Here is a 20,125-nt window from a genome sequence, read left to right as displayed (position 1 = left end):
CGTCTGTCTGGCTCACCGCTGTGTCGCCTGCTCTGAGAATTGTGCCTGGCACAGAGTGGATGGTTAATCAATATTCATTGAACACATGAATAAATAAACGAATGTATAAATTAAAAATCCATGCTTGAAAGGCTCACTTTATAAAATCAAACCTATTAAGTTTTGGCAAATGTCATAGTTTGGCAAGTTTATGATGCATTGGTGCCATGAATGAGACTGTAGAAGGGCCGGCTAGTGCCTTTGCACAGTTACTGAGCCTGCCCTCTTGTCTAAATGCTTGTCAGACTGGGCCAGAGAGTGTGGCTGGAACACGACAAACCATCTCTGCCCCTGGAGACATAGAGCCAATGTGGGTTGGTGGCATCATCTTTGTGTGTAAAGGACAAGGTGTGGGCCCATTCTCTTGGGCAAGCCAGGGAGCTGCTTCATTCTGAACACCAGAGGTTTTGTCCCGGGGGTCGGTTCTAGCGGGAAGTCATTCGATGGGCTACATCAGCACCATGGATCCAAGCTGCATCCAGGGCGATCCTTTCAAGTCCCGGAGGGTGTTGACCCCAGAAGCTGCATTTGCTCTGAGTTTTGTATGCTAGCATTGCACACAATGGGCCATTTATTTATGTTTACCAATGTCTTGTTCAATTTTTTTTTGTTATAATAAAAGAATAAATCTTAGGTATTGAAAATTCAGAAAATGCAGGTAGGCAAATAGGAAACAAAAGTCAGATAATCCCATTATTCAGAAATGAGGGTCAATGCATCCGATAGCCCCTGGGGGCACAGAACCTGGGGCCTATGAATATTTTCAGTTTTATTTCTCTTAAAGTGAGAAGAAAACATGAATATAATAATAATGAACATATAACAATGAATCCAGCCTGGACCATATTCATCTTAATACTAATGCTATTATGAAATATAATTTTTAACTTTTTTTATGGGGGAAGAAGTCTATGAAGGCAAAAGTGCCTAAGGCCCATAAAAGTCATATGCAACCCTGGAAGAAATATCTACTTTTTTTTTTTTAATGTTTATATTTATTTTTGAGACAGAAACAGAGCATGAGCGGGGAGGGGCAGAGAGAGACACACAGAATCCAAAGCAGGCTCCAGGCTCTGAGCTGTCAGCACAGAACCCGACGTGGGGCTCAAACCCACAAACTGCGAGATCATGACCTGAGCCGAAGTCAGATGCTCAACCAACTGAGCCACCCAGGCGCCCCAGAAATATCTACTTTTGATAATACTGTCCTATATCCTCCTGGTGCTCCCGTCCTATACATGCAACACATGTTTACACATATACATTTTTGTCATTATTACAAAAACATGATCATATTTGCTCAGAGCTGTATAATTTTTATATGTTCCAAAGAGTAGATGTATCGTTATATATTTAACCTATTTTTTCTGTTTTTAGGGGTCTGCTATTATAACAGTAAGACGAACGTTATTCTAGCAAAGTCATGGCATCCGCCCATGGTAATTTCATTGGAATAAATCCCTAGGTGCATAATTTTGAAACTTGATCCATTATGCATAACTTAACAGTGAAAGAATACGAGTGCTGTATGGGTCATTTATGATGCCTGTACCACGTCCTGGTGCCATCTCTTACCATCAGCGACACTGTAGCAGCCTCTCCTTGGTTTGGGGTGGACATCTCCGAGCGCAGGAGCCCTGGAAGTCTGGGAACCACCATGTCCCTGTCTCTGTGTATGGCACACAGTGGAAGCTCTGTAACTATTTGGCAGATGAGCAAATGGATGGATGGATCTGGTTGGTGTGAATGGTAGTCCACAAACTCAGATGTTCCAGAATGTTACATTTCTTTGTATTCTTAGAGTCAACGTGGGTTCATCCCACCTGTTGAATTGGTGGTGTTACAGGAGAGGAGGGGAGACGCTGGTCCTTGTCTCACGGAGCCAAAGAATGAATTTCATGGACAACAGAGATTGAGCAAAGCGATAGAGTTTATTGAGGGAAAGTATAAAGCTCTCAAGAGAGAGGGGTCCCGACTGGGTCACCGCTGAGGATTTTTGCCCCTGGCTTTTTATTGGGACCTTATCAGAAAGTTTGTGAAACTCCACGCGTGGCGTGTAGCCCAGGCAGGTCTGAAACATGTTTACCTTATTTTCTTTTTTCCCAAACTCCGCAGCCGCTTGTAGCTGCATCCTCTCTCCCTGAAGGTCCTTTATGTCTCCCTGGCTAATGTTAACCCTTCCCCTACTCAGGGAAGTTAGATTTCAGTGGTTGTTTTAATTAATTAATTAATTAATTAATTACTATTTTGTGGGGGGAGGGGCAGAGAGAGAGGAAGAGAATCTCAAGCAGGCTCCACACCCAGTGTGGAGCCCGACGTGGGGCTCAATTTCATAACCATGAGATCATGACCTGAGCCAAAATTAAGAGTCTGATGCTTAGCTGACTGAGCCACCCAGGTGCCCCAAATGTCAGTGGTTATTGTGTCTTCCCCACAACACCCCGCCTTCTCCAGGTTATACAAAGACCTTAAAACCTCAACACTAAAACCTCATCTGAAATACTCTGCCAGTCTCCATCCCACTGGCCACTCTGAGACCCCTGTGTCTCAGTTACATGTTCCCTTTAGGCCTCTGCCCCTATGTCACGTCTGGGGTGAGGGACACTTGAGAAGCCTTGGTGCCTGGGGCTCAGCACCCCTAGGTGTACCAGATAGCCATCTCTCCCTTCAGATCTTGCCAGAAAGGGGTGTCATTCTCCCCATTGCAGTCTGGGGGGATTCTCTTCTGCCCTTGGCTACTCACGTTCCCCTCCTGATGTAGGTAGAACACGGCTCTTCCCTACATTTCCTTAGTTCTTGCCCCCCACCCTCACCCCCAAATAGCGAAGAAGGCATTGACTAGAAGCTCTTTTGCCTTCTGCTTTGCAAAATCCAGAAAGTAAGCTGTTCCAAAGGGGCAGGCTATCTGCTTGTAATCAGAGGAAGGACACCTACCGAGGAGAGCACACCCAACCTAATCTCAAATGATTCCACTGTAGATGGACTCATGAAGGCATATTTCATTTGGGTTTGAGTTATGTGGGAGTGAGACTATTGGAAAGGGATTGATTTTGAGAGGAAGTCCATGTTTTCTGAAGCCTTTGTTTTGGCTGTGCCTTAACTGCACCTGCATTTCTTACAGTTTCTTAACAAAGAAACTTCCTTTGGAGAGTCAAAATGTATCCACTGAAGTTATTTTCCACCAGAGGGAAATGTTTGAAAGTCAGCCTTTGTTATCCCAAAGAACATTGTTTCATCCGCAGTCCTTGCAACAGTAATTTCCTTTTGGAAGCCTTTGCTATGGAAGCAAACTTTGATGTTGGAAGCAAATGTTTTGGCTCTAAAAATGGCATCCAAGCCTTACAAGTTCTACTACCTCCTTAGCCATTTTCTTGTAGTGCTAGGATAGTAAGTTTCTTCAGGTTTGGACAAGAACTCCTGCTTTGGCTAGCTGGGCTCACATTAATAGGTGGTACAGTTCAGGGACCAGAAGTAGATCCCTTAGAGCCGTGCTGCTGGGTTTGCATCCTTCACTCTGCCTCTTGCAAACTGGGATCTTCAGCCAACTATAACTGTACCGAATCTCAGTTTCTGCATCTATACAATGAATGATGATAGTATTTACTTCCTATGATTGTTATTGAAGAATTAATATAATACAATTTTAGATTTTTTAAAATTTATTTTTGAGAGAGAGAGAGAGAAAGAGAGAGAGAGAGAGAGAGAGAGAGAGAGAGAGAGAGAGAGAGAGAGAGAGAGAGAAAGTAGGAGGGAGGAGCAGAGTGAGAGGGGGAGACACAGAATCTGAAGCAGGCTCAGAGCCTGATGTGGGGCTCGTACTCATGAACCGTGAAATCATGACCCAAACCAAAGTAAGTAGCTTAACCAACTAAGCCACCAAGGCACCCTATTTATTTTTGAGGGAGAGAGAGACAGAGTGTGAACTAAGGAAGGGCAGAGAAAGAAGGAGACACAGAATCCGAAGCAGGCTCCACTCTGAGCTGTCAGCACAGAGCCCGATGCAGGGCTTGAACCCACGGACCTTGAGATCATGACCTGAGCTGAAGTCTGAGGCTCAAGTGACTGAAGAATTAATGTAATAAAAAGCACTTAGAGAAATTTAGTAAGGGCCATAGCTTAGTTAATAGTATAGTATCCATGTAAATTTCCTAGTTTTGATCATTGTACCATAATTATGTAGGATGTTATCATTGAAGGAAGTTGGGCAAAGAGTATACAGGAATTCTGTGGAATTTATGTGAGTCTAAAATATTTCAAAATAAGAAGTTAGGAAAAAGCACTTAGAGGAACTATATTTGATGGTGTCATTCTTTGAATAAGGTTTGTCTTTCCAATGTGTGTGTTTTTTTTTTAAACAGACAGTATGTGTGAGTGGGGGAGTGGGGGAGTGGGGTAGAGAGAGAGAATCTTAAGCAGGCTCCAAGCATGGAGCCTGACACGGGGCTTGATCCCACAACCCAGGGATCATGACCTGAGCTGAAATCAAGAATCGGACACTCAACCAACTGAGCCACCTAGGTGCCCCTGAATAAGGTTTGTCTTTGACAAACCTTGTGAGCTCCTAAGTTAGGGACCATGACTGTTTTTCCTCCCTACCACCTAGCACAGGTCCTGGCATGTAGTAGGTCTTCAACAAATATTTGCTGACTGAATGAATGAAAAAGTTGAGATGTCAAGGCACTGGCCGACAGGTACCTAAGCAACGAAACAGAGAACCCAGTTCCCACCTTTGGGGGTGGGAGGAAAGAGGTGAGGGGGCCATACACCGATTTTTAGTAGAGCCTTTAACACACACATGCACCCACACATGTGCACACACACATACAAGCACACACCTGCCCCTCTGCACATTGGGGAAATGGTTTGAGGCCAATGCCTGGTTTGGGTGTGTGGAGCACTGGGCACATAAGCAGGATGGCAGAATGATTCCTAAAGTCGAATAATTCAGCAGAAGCAGTTCAGAGTCAGGGGCGACCGTAGGAATGTGAGATGAATCAGTCTTATCCGGATCTTGGGTGGCTCAGTACATCCAACCAACAGTTTTAGTAAATAAGCATAGGGCACAGAAGGGGAGGCATAACTTTACCTTCTCAGGGTTTCTGGCTGCTTCTGAGAGCTAAATGGATGTAAGACAGATCAACAGGAGACAAGCATACAGAGTTCTGCATGTGTGTGGGAGCTTCCGTGGGAAAATGAAGCCCCAAGGGCAGGTCAGACCAACTGCTTATAGATTAGATTGAACAAAGAGTAGCAATTGTGGAAAAGTAAGTAAAATATGTAGGGAGACTAAAGGAGGCTAAGAGTTATTTTAACAAGGTCTGTTTGTACAGATTTCCCTCTGCTTCCACCCTCTGTCTCTGGTGATGTTAATGTTTCTTTCCGCCTGGGGTAGGGAGGGCATCCTTCACATGGAAGCATTAACTTCTGCCTTCAGGAAAAAAGGGGAGGTCACATTGACCTTTCTGCATCTGTTGTTCTTACGGTGTCTTTAGCTCAAAATAGTCCTTATGCCAAAGTGGCATATTTTAGGGTGACATCTTCTGCCAGACTTCACCATCTTCTTCTGTACTCAAATGTTAAATGTAACCTTAGTTTTTTCTTAATGCTGTTCCAGTCGAAGGGATGCTGGAACGCTACCTATTTTGCGAGAATATTCTGGGGAACAGACAAAGAGAGTTAAATTCGGGAATTAAGCTGGGCTGCTGGGACCATCAGACTCACACCAAGTAAGTGATGAGCTGATCAGAGAATCAGAGAGTTTCAGCTGATAACAGTATGTATGATTTGGAAGTATTCTAGAAATTGAGAGGCCCTCTGATGTATTTATGCTGCAGAAATACAAAGGGCTTTGGTGTGAATTAGGTTCTATATTACAGGCCAAGTGTTAAATCAGACTTTGCAAACAATTCCTAGGCAAAACTTAAAAGGCCTGAAAGCATTTTTTAGAAGCTATTTACAAGGCCTGAATTATAGAGGCACCTGGGTGGCTCAGTCCGTTAAGCATCCGATGTCGGCTCAGGTCATGATCTCACAGTTCATGAGTTCGAGCCTTGCACAGGCTCTGTGCTGACATCTCAGAGACTGGAGCCTGCTTCAGATTCCGCATCTCCCTTTCTCTCTGCCCTTCCCCCCCTCGTACTCTGTCTCTGGCTCTCAAAAGTGAATAAACATAAAAAAAAAAAAAACACAATAATGCCTGAATTACTTTCTCTGTCTATACCAGATCTAATACAAAAAATTTTGTGTAGAGTTTCTTTCATAAAAGGTAAATACTTAAAATTCAGTTTTGCTTCAATATGTATCCTATCAGGGAGCCTGGGTGGCTTAGTCGGTTAAGAAGTACTGACTCTTGATTTCGGCCCAGGTCATGATCTCACAGTTTGTGAGATGGAGCCCTGTGTCAGGCTCCGTGCTGACAGGGCGGAACCTGCTTGGGATTCTCTCACTTCTTCTCTCTCTGCCCCTCCTCTGATCATGCTCTCTGACTCTCAAAATAAATGAATAAACATTAAATATATATACACACACACACACATATATACACATATATACATATATATAATATTTATATATCTATACAAACTTTGAGAATAGAAGGACAAGACCAAGGTTTAGATGTCTCTGTATCCTCTACAAATTCTAGCACAGCTGGGGTATCAGAAGGGCGCCTTTGGAGGGTGCCTGGGTGGCTCAGTCCGTTAAGGGTCTGACTCTTGATTTCAGTTTAGGTCATGATCTCACAGTCTGTGAGTCCAAGCCCTGTGTCAGGCTCTGTGCTGACAGCACGGAGCCTGTTTGGGATTCTCTCTCTCCCTCTCTCTCTGCCCCTCCCCTCCCACGCTCATACTCACTCTCTCTTTCTCTCTCTCTCTCTCTCTCAAAATAAATAAATAAACTTAAAAAAAATAAAAAGAATGCTTTGGGCTGCAAGTTGTAGAGCACCTGCGAAAGAGTAGCTTGTATCAAAAAGCCGCTTAATTATCTCACCTCATTAAGAAGTCTGGGCTTGGACCGTCCGGGAGGGTGGTGGAGCAGCTCAGCGATGTCACCAAAGACCAGGCTCCTCTCTTTCCACTGTCAGCGTGCTTCCGGCCCTCAGGTTTCCACTTCCTGGCGGGGAGTGGGGGTGGGGATGACAGCCTGAGTAGCAGGCTGGTATCTTCCCTCCCCTCATCCAGCCAGGAATCGTTTCCTAAAAGCCACTCGGGAGAATTGTCCTTCTCTTTTGTGGCTAGAACTGGGTCACGAGCCTGCTTCCAGCTGCAACGGAGGCTGGGAAGGTGAGTCTTTGGCATTTTGTCCCCTCTGGTGAAAGGTAGGCTCATGGGAGGACGGAGTCAGGGCTGGCCTGTTGGCTGTGCCACCAACAAATGGGGGTACAGTGCCAGGACTGAAAATATTGCCTGAGTTGGGATCCAGATGGTCTCCTTTCTCCCCTCCTTGTAGTCTCTCATGAAGGGAAATGAGTTCTTGTGGTGTCACAGTAGCTCGGGGACCCTCTGCGACAAAGTGGCTGGGAGGGACAGAGGCTGTCTTGTGACCACATTTGAGTCAGGCTCTTCTGAGCCCTCCTCTGAACCAGGCCTTGACCTCGGCCCCATCCTTGCTGGGCCTGCGTAGCCCAGTTACAGTAGCAAGAACTGGGCCTCTGATATTCCAGTAGAGAATCCCTCAATTCCATAAGGCTGGCTGCCTCCAGCAAGAGTCCTGTGCAGTGGGCCGAATAGGAATTCCCTGGCCTTGCTGTTGTCTCTAGAAATGCCCACCCTCCAACCTGCTCCTTGACTGCAAATCCCCACCTGTTCTGCTTTTGGAGTCGAGCCCCATCTCCCTCCCCTGTTGTAACAGTTTTGATAGCTATGGCAATAGCCTTAAATAAAATCTTCCTTACCGTTTTAACAAGTATCAGAATGATTTTTTTCTTGAGCAGTTATGGTGCGACGACTGCCTTCCTGAACATTTTGTGGGGCTTCCTTGTCTGTGTGGGTGTCCTCCAGGGCATGAGGCCTGGGGCTGCAGGAAGTGGTGTCAGGGCCCCTCAGGGATTTGAGGGAGACTTGGGTCCCCTCCACTTTTTAAAGGTTCCCTGTAAATTAAAAAACAAAGAGCAGAACCCGAACACATAGACTTTGTGATTTATTTTAAATATTTGCCTTTAACAGATTAGCCTGTTAAACCCTAAGGAAACCTTGCAGTAAAACTGGCCACAGTCATTCGTGAATTTGTGAACAGTACGGGTTCAGTGCATTTCGGCTGGAGTCATCGAGGATGGGGACAGGCTTCAAGCTCAAGGTTGAACATCGTCTTCTTAAGACACAGGTCTGGGGCGCCTGGGTGGCGCAGTCGGTTAAGCGTCCGACTTCAGCCAGGTCACGATCTCGCGGTCCGTGAGTTCGAGCCCTGCGTCGGGCTCTGGGCTGATGGCTCGGAGCCTGGAGCCTGTTTCCGATTCTGTGTCTCCCTCTCTCTCTGCCCCTCCTCCGTTCGTGCTCTCTCTCTGTCCCAAAAATAAATAAATGTTGAAAAAAAAAATTAAAAAAAAAAAAAAAGACACAGGTCTGTGCCTTTCAGTATTTCATTTGGAGCTCTTTGAAAAACTTTTTTTTTTTCAAGTTTATTTATTTATTTTGAGAGAGAGAGAGTGTGAGCTAGGGAGGGACAGGGAGAGAGGGAGAGAGAGAATCCCAAGCAGGCTCCGTGCTGTCAGCACCGAGTCTGACTCGGGGCTCGAAACCATGAACCATGAAATAATGCCCTGGGCCGCAATCAAGAGTCAGATGCTTAATCAGCTGAGCCACCCAGATGCCCTGAAAACCTAAATTTGAGGAGATGGAGCACGCGGCCCTCCTGAGCCCCTGTGGTAGGCCCAGCTGGGCAAGAGCTGACCTCAAGCACTGAAGCCTCAGGTGCCACAAGTTCATAATTAGTTACTCATTGTGTTTCCTCTCCTTGGGCTTTCCTTTCTCCCCCAGAACCCCAGCCTCCGCTCCCCATTCTCTTAGATCCCTTCTTTCCTTCCCCGCTTTGAAAGTCTGGGCAGTGGAAAAGACTGGAATTGGAGATCTGGCCAGCAGCCAGCAAGGGACAGGGAGCACCTGTGGGGTCAGCCCAGGGTCACATCTGCTTCCCCAGGGAGAGAGGAAGTGAGGCTGCTTGTGCTCTCTGCCCCACTCCCTCCAAAAGACCCCCCCCCCCCCTTAACCCCTCTATTTGCTGGGAAGATCAGGGCTTATTATTTTTTTTTTAATTTTTTTTTTTAACGTTTATTTATTTTTGAGACAGAGAGAGACAGAGCATGAATGGGGGAGGGTCAGAGAGAGAGGGAGACACAGAATCCGAAACAGGCTCCAGGCTCTGAGCTGTCAGCACAGAGCCCGACGTGGGGCTCGAACTCACGGACCGCGAGATCGTGACCTGAGCCGAAGTCGGCTGCTTAACCGACTGAGCCACCCAGGCGCCCCTTAATTTTTTTTTTTAACGTTTATTTATTTTTGAGACAGAGAGAGACAGAGCATGAACGGGGGAGGGGCAGAGAGAGAGGGAGACACAGAATCGGAAGCAGGCTCCAGGCTCTGAGCCATAAGCCCAGAGCCCGACTCGGGGCTCCAACTCACGGATCGCGAGATCGTGACCTGAGCTGAAGTTGGACGCCCAACCGACTGAGCCACCCAGCGCCCCGATCGGGGCTTATTTTAAAAGCAACAAAGGCATCTGTCATCCCTGCATCGTTTGCTCAGGGCTGCTCTTTGTGGAAGGGCTCCTCACAGCCCCTGTGAAGGAAGCCACCTATGCCCTGGCCGCCCTCAGTGCTGGTCAGGAGCTTGATTAGTCTGGACTGAGACGGAGGAGACACTGTCCTCTTGACCCAGTTCTGGGGAGAAATCCTGGAGCCTCATCAGCTCTGAGTGTCTGCCCCTCTACCTACAGCACCAACTTCCCACGGTTGTTTTTTCTTTTTTTCTTTTCTTTTTTCTTCTCTTTTCTTTTTTCTCTTTTCTTTTCTTTTCTTTTTTTTTTCTCTTTCCTTCTCTTCTCTTCTCTTCTCTTCTCTTCTCTTCTCTTCTCTTCTCTTCTCTTCTCTTCTCTTCTCTTCTCTTCTCTTCTCTTCCCCCCTCCTTCTTTCTTTTCTTTTTTTAAGTTTCAGGGTCTTAATTGTGCCAGGGGTTTTGGTCTAGGTTATTGGTCCCCTAACTCACTCCTGAGCTGTCCCTCAGTCTTGTCCGTGTGGCCCTGGGGAGGTATGGAGGCTCTCTGCTACTCTGTGGCACAGAGACCTTGGAGCCCCTCTAGGGCTCTGTCCACACAGGCACTCCCTCTTGGGGGTCTGCATCCCCGGGGCTTTGCCGCTCTTGGGACCCATGTCCTATTTTGTTCTCATTCTCTCCCCTCCAACACCAGTCCAGACAAAGCCTCTGCTAGATGTTTTGGTTGTCACCTACAAGCTTCTGTGTTCTTCCCAAGTGTTGAGACATCAGGTATTGGAAGCTGGGCGTTCTCAGACTGGTCTCAACTTTCTGCCCTTTCACTGCTTTCTTGAGGAAAAGAATGTGGAGCTCAGGATCTGCTTAACAGGGGCAGACAGCAAAGGGGGCAGATATCTGAAACTGTGACCCCACCTCTGAGCACTTGTCCCAAGGCACAGAGCGCAGCATGCTGTAAGTGACTGTTCAAACCCAAGGAGTGAGCTAGAGAAGGTGTGCATGCAGGGTGCCTAGCCTAGAGCTTCCAGACTTGGATTCAGACTCTGCCCTGGCTGACTGCCCCTGTGCATCCCAGGGACCACATCCATAAAGGAAGGAAGGGATCAGATCATCTCCTGAACTCCTGCCAGCCCCCAAACTCTAGATTTTATATCCACAGAGGATAAAGAAAAAGGATATTTATGCCATCATCCCACGGAACTTGAGCAGAGAAGAAACCTTCCTGAATAATTCAGGCTCACATACACAGTTGCCTCCAAATATTTTCCCCTTCTGTTGAATGCCATCTCCCCCACACCCCCAGGCAGTGTGATGATCAGGGAAGGCTGAGCTGAGCTATTGCTCACCGTGGTGGAGGAGAACTCCACTCCTCAGGGTCTCTCCCAGGGGAGGACAGAGTTGGGGTCTTTACTGAGACTTTGAAGCCTGGTTTAAGGTGGCTCTTTCAAGACGGACGTAGCATGTTTGACTAGAACTGATAAGGATCATGATGTAATAATGAGTTGGATTTGGTGAATACAGTGAAGTGTAGATTTCCAGCTGAGGGCTTCAAGGAGCCTTGGGGTATAACTTTTCTTTTGATGCTTCCTGTGCCAGAGATGATCTGTCTTTCAGGAATAGGAAAGTCACTTGCAACTTTTATCTTCCTGGGCAAGAATCTTCTGGAATAATAGTAAAGTTATGTTGATGAAGACACTGGGACAGTAAGGTCATGTTGGTATAGACAAGCTGTGGGTGGTTTGGTTCTCATCCCAAACTGCCTTTGTTAGCTGTCTGCATGACAGGGGTGTCCCCTCCATCCTGCCGTGAACCCCGGAGGCCGACGCGCGTGTCTGTATCTCTTCCCCCTTACTTTCTTGCTTCCAGTTGGCCCTGGCCAGTGGGGAGAGGGGAGGATAGAGGGTTCAGAACACTCATTTCTGTCGAGTTGGGTGCTTCCCGCTATTTGGGCTCCCAGCTCCCGTTAGGTGACAGGTGACCTTCTCAGTCCCCTTCTTCCCTCTCCAATTGGCCGAACTGCCCCTTCTGTTTGTGTTTGCGCTGTCTGGCCTGCAGGATCCCAGCTACTATTGCCATATGGCTTTTCCTTTTATTTCTTATTCCCAATGATCACTTACCACTTTTTTTTTTGTTTTAATGTTTATTTATTTTTGAGACAGAGAGAGACAGAGCATGAGCAGAGGAGGGGTAGAGAGAGGGAAACACAGAGTCCAAAGCAGACTCAAGGCTCCAAGCTATCAGCACAGAGCCCAACGCGGGGCTTGAACCCACGAGCTGTGAGATTGTGACCTGAGCGGAAATCGGACACTCAACCGACTGAGCCACCCAGGAGCCCCACTTGTCACTTTTCTAAGGGCATTTCCATAAAAATTGCGTGGAGAGTATAAATGCTATTGGAGATCAGTGGTGAACTAAAAAAAAAAAAAAACACAACTAACCAAATGTTAATTTTTTATTAATAAAATTTCAAAATAAGATGGTTTTCACAGAAAGCTAAAACCATGACCCACATATAGCTATAAATGAACACACGTTAAAGACTTTATTGAGCTCATTATTTTTTTAAGTTCTTTTTTAGAGAAAGAGAAAGAGAGAGAGCATGAGGGGGGAGGGGCAGAGAGAGGGAGAGAATCTTGAGCAGACTCCATGCTCAGCACGGAGTCCGACTCGGGGCTTGATCCCATGACAGCGAGATCATGACCTGAGTCAAAATCAACAGTCTGATGCTCAACTGATTGAGCCGCCCAGGCGCCCCTTACTTAGCTCATTATTATAGAGTGCAGGTAAGATGTAACAACCATTTCAAATGAGAAGTCAGAGAAGCACAAATTTACATGGAGTAAAAGAATGTTGACATAGAAAGACACTGGTTTTCTCTTGGGGGTTAGGGAGGGAAGTCAATGAAACCTCTACAGGCCAGAATTCATTTGTACATCTGTAAAGAAGAATTATTTGCATTGCTATCAGTTGTCTACACTTTTCAGAGTTGTAAAATAGTCCAAAGGCAGTGAAAGGGTCCCCTCGCATCTTAGTGAGATAACTTGGAAGAGTGTGTTCCAAATGATGCCTAGTTTCCCACTGAAGCACGCGTCTTTTCCCCATACAACATTTATAAAGCGCTCAAGGTTTGCAGGAAGTGATCCAATATGTTGGAACCGAGAGTCAGCTTGGGGGTTTAAGGCACAAAGTGCTGAGCTATTTCCCTCCACCAGTCTGATCTGTGGCATGCTGATGAGTCCTCCAAGTGACATAGGATATTTACAGAGTTCCATCCTAAAGTTTTCTTTTGGGGACAAATGTTCCGTAGCTCTGAAAAAGTTTGAAAACCCCGAAACATGCCCAGTTGCTGCATGTTATGGGAGAGAAAATGAAGGTTCGGAGGGGGAAGTGACTTTCTCTAGGGCACACAGTGTGATAAGGGATCTCTGCTTGGAAGATGGGTTTGAGGGCCAAGAAGGCCTTCCTTTTGGCATTATTCAGTGACACAAAGAGCTTTCCTGGAAGGAAGGGCTCAGGAGGCAGGCTGTGACAGATGGTTTTCATCTCCCTCTCCCATGCTCTGGGAAATCTGCTACTGTGCCTCTAATCGGATGTTGGGAGCTTCAAGCAAACTTGCAATCTACATTGTATCATTGTTCTGTATCCCTAATTATACCTTGGACTTTGGCTTAAGTGCAGCTTAGGGGATGTTCATTAATAGTGTGGACAGGGACACTCAGCATTCATAAAATTCTTTACGGTAATTTAAGTCCCAGCACCGTTCCGGTGCATTAAGGATGCATGTTCGCTCCCAGCTGAAAGATGACTTAAGTTCAGAGAAAAGAGACTGGCTGACAGAGAGTTGTTTTTCTAAACGTCTGTTTGAATGCAAAGTTGTTTGAATGCAAAGTCTCGTGTTCATCAGTTCAAGGAAGCTCCTTGCTGAATGACATTCAGGGCTTAATCCACCAAAGTTGGAGCGATCTGCCCTTGGCATTTCATAACCACGCTCAGCTTTCTATCTCTCGGCCATTGTGTTGTCAAAAGCCTCATATTCTTGTTTGCACGACCAGTTTAAAGAGAAGCTTTGTCTCCACAGACAGACTGTGGCTCCATCTGGCCCTGCCACCAAGAGCCGTGTGATTCCAGATGGAAAAATCTCCATCCCTCCCCCTATTTCCAAAGCAGCTCCCACCCCCATTGTTTTATCTGCAGCCAATAGCACAGACCCTGCACAAACTGTCTCAGCAGGGGCGGAAAGATCCACTAATGGGGGAACAACTCATCTTTTCTTCCATCCTTAAACCCTGTGCTGTGTGAATGGAAAACATGAACACATCTGGCTGGACTCGTTGAAACGAGGGGTGTTGGGGCAGAGAAGCTGGGGAGGGCCTGCCTTTACCACAGAAGATGTTAAGGAAAAGGCTTTTGTTGCTCTCAAGGAAAATTAGAATTTCAGATGGTGACTGGAGTGATTCAACCATCTCAACTTTTTTTTTCTCTTCAAAAGACATCGTTCGGGAACCCCAAATATTTGGCTGGAATCTTCCGGCGATGACCAGCTTTCTTCCAGGAGGTGGGAACGGAACCCCCTTTGTGTGTGTGTGTGTGTGTGTGTGTGTGTGTGTGTGTGTGTGTGTGTTTAGAGGAATTAACAGTGATTGAACTGGTTTTCATTCAACAATATCCACATCCACCTGCCAAGAAAGAAGGAGAGAGGATTAGGATGGGAGAAGAAGATTTCTGAATTTAAGGAGCAAAATTTCTGAAGATATGTCCACTCGCTGTTCTCTACCTGTGGTCCCCTCACCACCAGGAGGCATCTGGGACTGCAGTCTCGCTGTTTTTTTCCCTCCTCTCTAGGCTACAAGAGAGGCCAGATTTTTGGTAACCTGTTGACCATGCTGAAGTTTATGTGAGCCCTGGGCTCCCAGAGAGCTATGATGAGAAGCAAATTGCAGAGGACCTTCCTGCCTTCATAGATTCAGCATTCCCCACCCCCTCTTGCCCCCACCCCTATAGGACTTGTCATCTACTCTCCTCCCCACTCTCTTGCCTCTGTAAAGCCCCAGGCCCTCCTTCCTTTCCTCTGAGATGTTCCTCTGTGTTCATGAATGTCCTCCCTATTGCAACAGCCTGAATAAAGTCATCTCCTCCGGTGCATTTTTTTCACACTGGGCTGCCTGTCTGGGGAGTCTGAAATAGTGCCATATGCGTATTTGGAGTTGAAAAGGAGAATTATCCTACATGGTCTCGGGAAAGATGTGAACAGGACCCAGTTAATGGAGTAAAAGGCAGGATTCCTCGAAGCATGCATGCTCCTCCTGGCAATGTTTCACTTCAAAACTTCAGAAGCAGTTCGCTTAAGAGGGAGTTTATTAATACTCTGGGAAGCAAAACATAAATCCACACTGTGCGTGTGTGTGTAGGCAGGGGTGGGTGGCAGTGCAGGAGAGGAGGGGGTGCAGGAGAAGCTCCCGGTGAGGGGGAGATTCAGTTTTGTTCCACTGCTGACAGCCTGGAAACACTGACCACTTTCCATTCAGTGCCTGCTCTCTTAGGTGTCCCTGCGGCCCGGGGCGGCTGTGTGTTTGTACAGATTTGCCATTTGTCAGGGATTGTTCAGACAATGACATCTGTTGGAGTCTGCTGGAGGAACTTGGCTTTCAAAATTGGGAAGCTTTTTGTCTTGTTAAAGGGAAAAAGACAATGGCCTCTTTGCTGCTAGTGTAAGAGACCTGGGGGAGCCAGGTCTTAAAAATGCTAACTTAAAGATGCTGTTTTGGGGGCGCCTGGGTGGTTCAGTCAAGGTTAAATGTCAGACTCTTGATTTCAGTTCAGGTCATAGTCTCGAAGTTCTTGACATCAAGCACAGAGTCTGCTTTTGAGTCTCTCTCTCCCTCTCTCTCAGCCCCTCCCCCGCTTGTGTGTGTGTGCATGTGTGTGTGTGTGTGTGTATTTTATTTCTCAAAATAAAGAAATAAATGTTTAAAAAAATTTAAAAAAAGAAATGATCTATAGTGAAATGGTAATAGTCACTAGTTTAATTAAACAGAAGCATCTATAATCTCATATCCAAACATAATGTAACAAGTGTTTAGTGTTTTCATTTTTATGTATTAGATTCCAATCTCACATTTTTATAATCAGTGGCAATCCTGAATTATGTCTTTTCACTCTTAATGTTATGTCATGTAATCATTTTATTATTATACCGTACTATAATATTTAATTCCACTGGGTTAGTGGAGCATATTTATTATTATTAAACCTTTCCCCTGATATTAGACATTTAGGCCCTTTTTTCCTTTTTTTGTTATTGTAGATAATCCTGAAATTAACATCCTTAGATATTGAGCTTTCTGTTTTTGAAGAATGAAAGATAAATAACAGAGAACTAATAAAGGTGTTCTCAAACTTTTTGGGTCAGGACCCCGTACATTTCTTTTGAGAGCCTGAAAGAGCTTTTCTTTCTATGAGATGTTTGCCTTACTATATTAGAAATTATAACTGAGAAATTTAAAATACTTAATTTTAACGTATTTTAAAATAACTATAAAAACCCAGCAATGTTAATGTGAATTACTATTTTTACAAACAGTAACTATATTTTCCAAAACAAAGAAATATATGAGAATGGCATTTTTACAAGTCCCTTTAATGTTTACTTTATAGATTCTCACATTCACTTGTGTATTCAATCATATATATATATATATATAATATATGTATATGTACATATATATGTATATATATGTATTCAATCTCTATATATATATATCTATATATATATATAGATATTTTTTTTTTAAGTAGGCTCCACACCCAGCATGGCGCTCAGTATGTGGCTTGAACTCATGACTCTAAGATCAAGACCTGAGCTGAGATCAAGAGTCAGATGCTTAACTGACGGAACCACCCAGGTGCTCCTGTGATTCATTCTTTGACTGAAGTTTCTAAAGAAAACCTGCCCTCATACAGACATGTGCTTAGAAAAGGGAAGGGGAACCCTTAGGGGTCCTTGGACCACACTTTGAGAACCATTTGCCTGCAAACTTCTTGGCACTCTACTAAGCATTTCTCATATTTTTTCACTTAGAGATTTAGACGAGTATAAATTTAACATCCTCTTTTTTGAAGTCAAGATCCTGAGAAGCTAGTCCCTTAGATAAAGTCACCCAGCTGGTTTCAGGGACTCCACTCTAATTTACTCCAACCACCTCTGATGCCACCTGTCCTGTTGACAGGTGTTGTATAAGGCTTGTGGGAACACAGAGCTGCATAAGGGATCCCAGACTTCAAGTTCCTCACTAGTCAAGGACTAGTGAAGTTCACAAATATTTGTAAGACCCAAAATAGTAAAATATCCCACTCTGTGGAAGGCTTGTTTGCTCTCTGTCAGTATGACATATACACAGAAAAGTGCGCATAACACTGCTCTAAAGAAACTGACCACATCTGCATTGTATCTCTTCTTAGGATGATTTTTGGATGGCTTTTATCAAGAGGCAGGGTAGAATAATAGAAAAGCAAGCTGGCCTGGAAGAATTGTAAACTCGGGGGTCTAGTGACCTCTTGGGCTCTCACTTTTCTTCTTCTGGAAATGGGAAGTTTAGCTGAAAAAAAAAACCCAATGTAACCAAATTTTTGTCCACCCCTATCATTCTATGAGTCTGAGTGTGTTTGGGTACTTTGGAGGATTGGATTGTTGAAGTGCTGCTGGTTTGGAATCTTTGTCAATTTAAAATTGAGCTGATTAGGGAATAAAGCAGGAAGCCTGCCATCTAGTGGTGAATATATACATAGCTCTTTTGCTCAACTTTGGGGCTGAGCTTCTAGAACCAGAGGCCTTTTCTCCTCATCCGCATCTTCCTTAATTACAGGGGGTTTAGTTGTGCCACAGGTACAATAGTTAACTGTCTTAGCTAGGTTATAACAAGTGAAGGGAATCTGCTTGTGGTTTGGCTGACACCTGAGAGGGGAAGCCTCTTGGATTTGTAGTTAATTGCTCTGAAATTCTGCCTGCAGGCTTTGCCATGTCCTCAACATGCACTTTGGACAGGCTAACAGGAAGGGTAAATTGATAGGTATCCATAAGATCCTGTCTCTTCAGGGTCCGGGGAGGGACACCAGCTAGAGTTCTTTCTTAGAGCGTATCATTAAAAGGAGTGTTTTTTTTTTTTTGCCTCCCCCCAGCCAGTTGACCCTTGAGTGTTTACTCATGAGAGGAGACACAAAAAAGAACAAAACCCTGAGCGGAGGCTCCGGGCAAGGGCGGGTCAGAGTTAGGTAGCAGCACTGAGGGCTGGGTTTCAATGGAAGAAGAGGCTGGGTGCTGGGCCAAGTGTGTGCAGACTGGAGAAGCAACACGGGCATTCTGTGGGTTCCTGAGAGTCCTATCTCCTTCATGCCCCCCCCCCCTTGCCCGCTGTGGTGAATCAGGGAACAACAATAATCTCAACACACATCCCATTCCTGGCTGGCAAAGAGGATAGGAAACTGCATGATGTGACCAAGTGGTGCCCAGCCTTGAAACTAGAAAGAAACCAACCTGTAATACTATGCGGCCAGCTAAAAACATTTTTAAAAATAAGAATAAAAGGCACCTTCATGTCCACCTACTTCTTACAGGGATAAAACAGAAGTTGGTGGGTTGTGAACTCTAAAAGGCTGATAGTTGCTGGCCTACTAATTATTAATTTAAAATAATTATTGGGCCAGGCCCTGTGCCGGGTGCTGGGGTTAAGGGTGGCAGAAATGCATAGTCCCTACCCTGGTGGGATGTACTGTCTAGAGATGAAGACACTGAACAAATAGTTATATAGTGTATACTTGGGGAGTCAATGACTCTGGTGATACTTCGGAGTTAGGGAGAGACAGAGAGAGAGTGTGTGAGGGTGCATGTACGTGCATGTGTGTAGGGGGTGTGCACACACACAGTACACACACACAGATGTGCATGTGTGTGGGGTGTTCGGGGCAGTCATAAAGGCAGGTGTAAAAATGCTGAGGCGAGAAGGGGCAAGGTACATCCAGAGAACTGAAAGGCAGTGGGTTCTCCCTCACAGTGCGGAAGAGTGGATGAGAGGGAGCTGGGGAGCCAGGCAGGGACCAACTCATATGGCCGTGTCCCACCTTTATCCTCACAGAATGGGAAAAAGGAAGAGGGTTGTGATCAGATTTGCATTTTGAAAGCTCACTCTGGCTGCAGTGTGCTGGCCACATTGCATGAGAGCACAGGAGGGGACAGGAGGGAACAGGAGGAGACAAAAGAAAGCCCGCTGGGAGGCGGCTGTAATAACTCCAGAGCCAGGGGATGGCGGCCTGAGCTCAGGAGAGAGAAGAGAAAGGAGTGGAGAGAGAACGGGGGTTGCCAGGCTTGCCCAGGGACCACAGGTCCAGGACTCGTAGGCTTTTGCAGTGAAGGGCGATGATAGTCAGGACCATGGTAACTTCTGAGCATGGGGACCAAGGGACACAGTACCCTCTTGATTCTGAGCAATGCCTGAGAGAGTTGTCCATTTAATATCAATAAGACAGGGCTGTCTGTTGTTATTGCTAACGTCAAACATATTTTGGAGGTTCTCACTAATGAAGTAAGAAAAGAAATGAGATAGTCTGTATGAATATTACTGAAGAAGGGAAAATTATCTTTTTTCTCAGGCTGGCTTGCAAACCCAGCCTGATAACAAGTAATTAAAATTAATAACTATTAAAATTAATGGAATTTTGAAAGGTGGCTATATGCAAGATAAATAGACAAAAATCAATAGCCTTTCTCTATACTAACAAATAGACATTTCGTATTCATGGATGAGACAACTTATAAAAATATAAATCCTTCTGAAGTTAATGTATACATTTAATGCTCTTCTAGTCAGAATCCCAAGGGTGCGTGTTTGTGTGCACATGTACATACCTAAATCAGGATTAAATTATCTTAAAGGCCTGCCTTGTTGATGAGGTTGTTTAGATTTCTGTCTTGGCTTATATTCTTTCCGTTTGATCTGTCTTGTACTGAGAATGGCGTGTTAAACTCTCCCTGTAGTGCATTTCTATTTGTCTTTGCTTTCCTGCTTTCTATAGATGGAGTGTTCACCATTCCCATCCAAAGGTAATCACTATCTTTCCCTCTGAGTGATACCATAGATAAATAATTCTGCCTATTTTGTCCTTAAATTAATGGAGTCACATAGCATGTGTGCTTTTGGTTCTGGTTTCTTCGATCTAGTATAATGTTTGTTAGATTCAACCATATTGTTGCATGGCATTGTAGATTGCCTATTCTCATTGAGGTGTTTTATCCCATGGGTATATACCACAACTTATCCATCCTTTCAACTATTGATGGACTTCTGGGTAGTTTTGAGTTTGGGGTTACTGCAAATAGATTTGCTATGGTATTC

General features: G+C 45.2%; 2 long non-coding RNA genes across 4 annotated transcripts in view; both read left to right on the top strand.

The window, feature by feature from the left end:
* The window catches only part of LOC111560903, a 156,855-nt gene that overhangs the window by 11,641 nt on the left and 125,089 nt on the right, over nucleotides 1-20,125 (top strand). The window lies entirely within an intron of this gene.
* Nucleotides 12,629-14,880, top strand: LOC111560904. The gene is made up of 2 exons (XR_002743200.2): nucleotides 12,629-14,295; nucleotides 14,583-14,880. It is a non-coding gene; the product is annotated as an uncharacterized LOC111560904 (long non-coding RNA).

This window comes from Felis catus, chromosome B3 (assembly GCF_018350175.1).
Source record: "Felis catus isolate Fca126 chromosome B3, F.catus_Fca126_mat1.0, whole genome shotgun sequence".
NCBI lineage: Eukaryota > Metazoa > Chordata > Mammalia > Carnivora > Felidae > Felis > Felis catus.
This window is presented reverse-complemented; position numbering and strand designations above follow the sequence as displayed.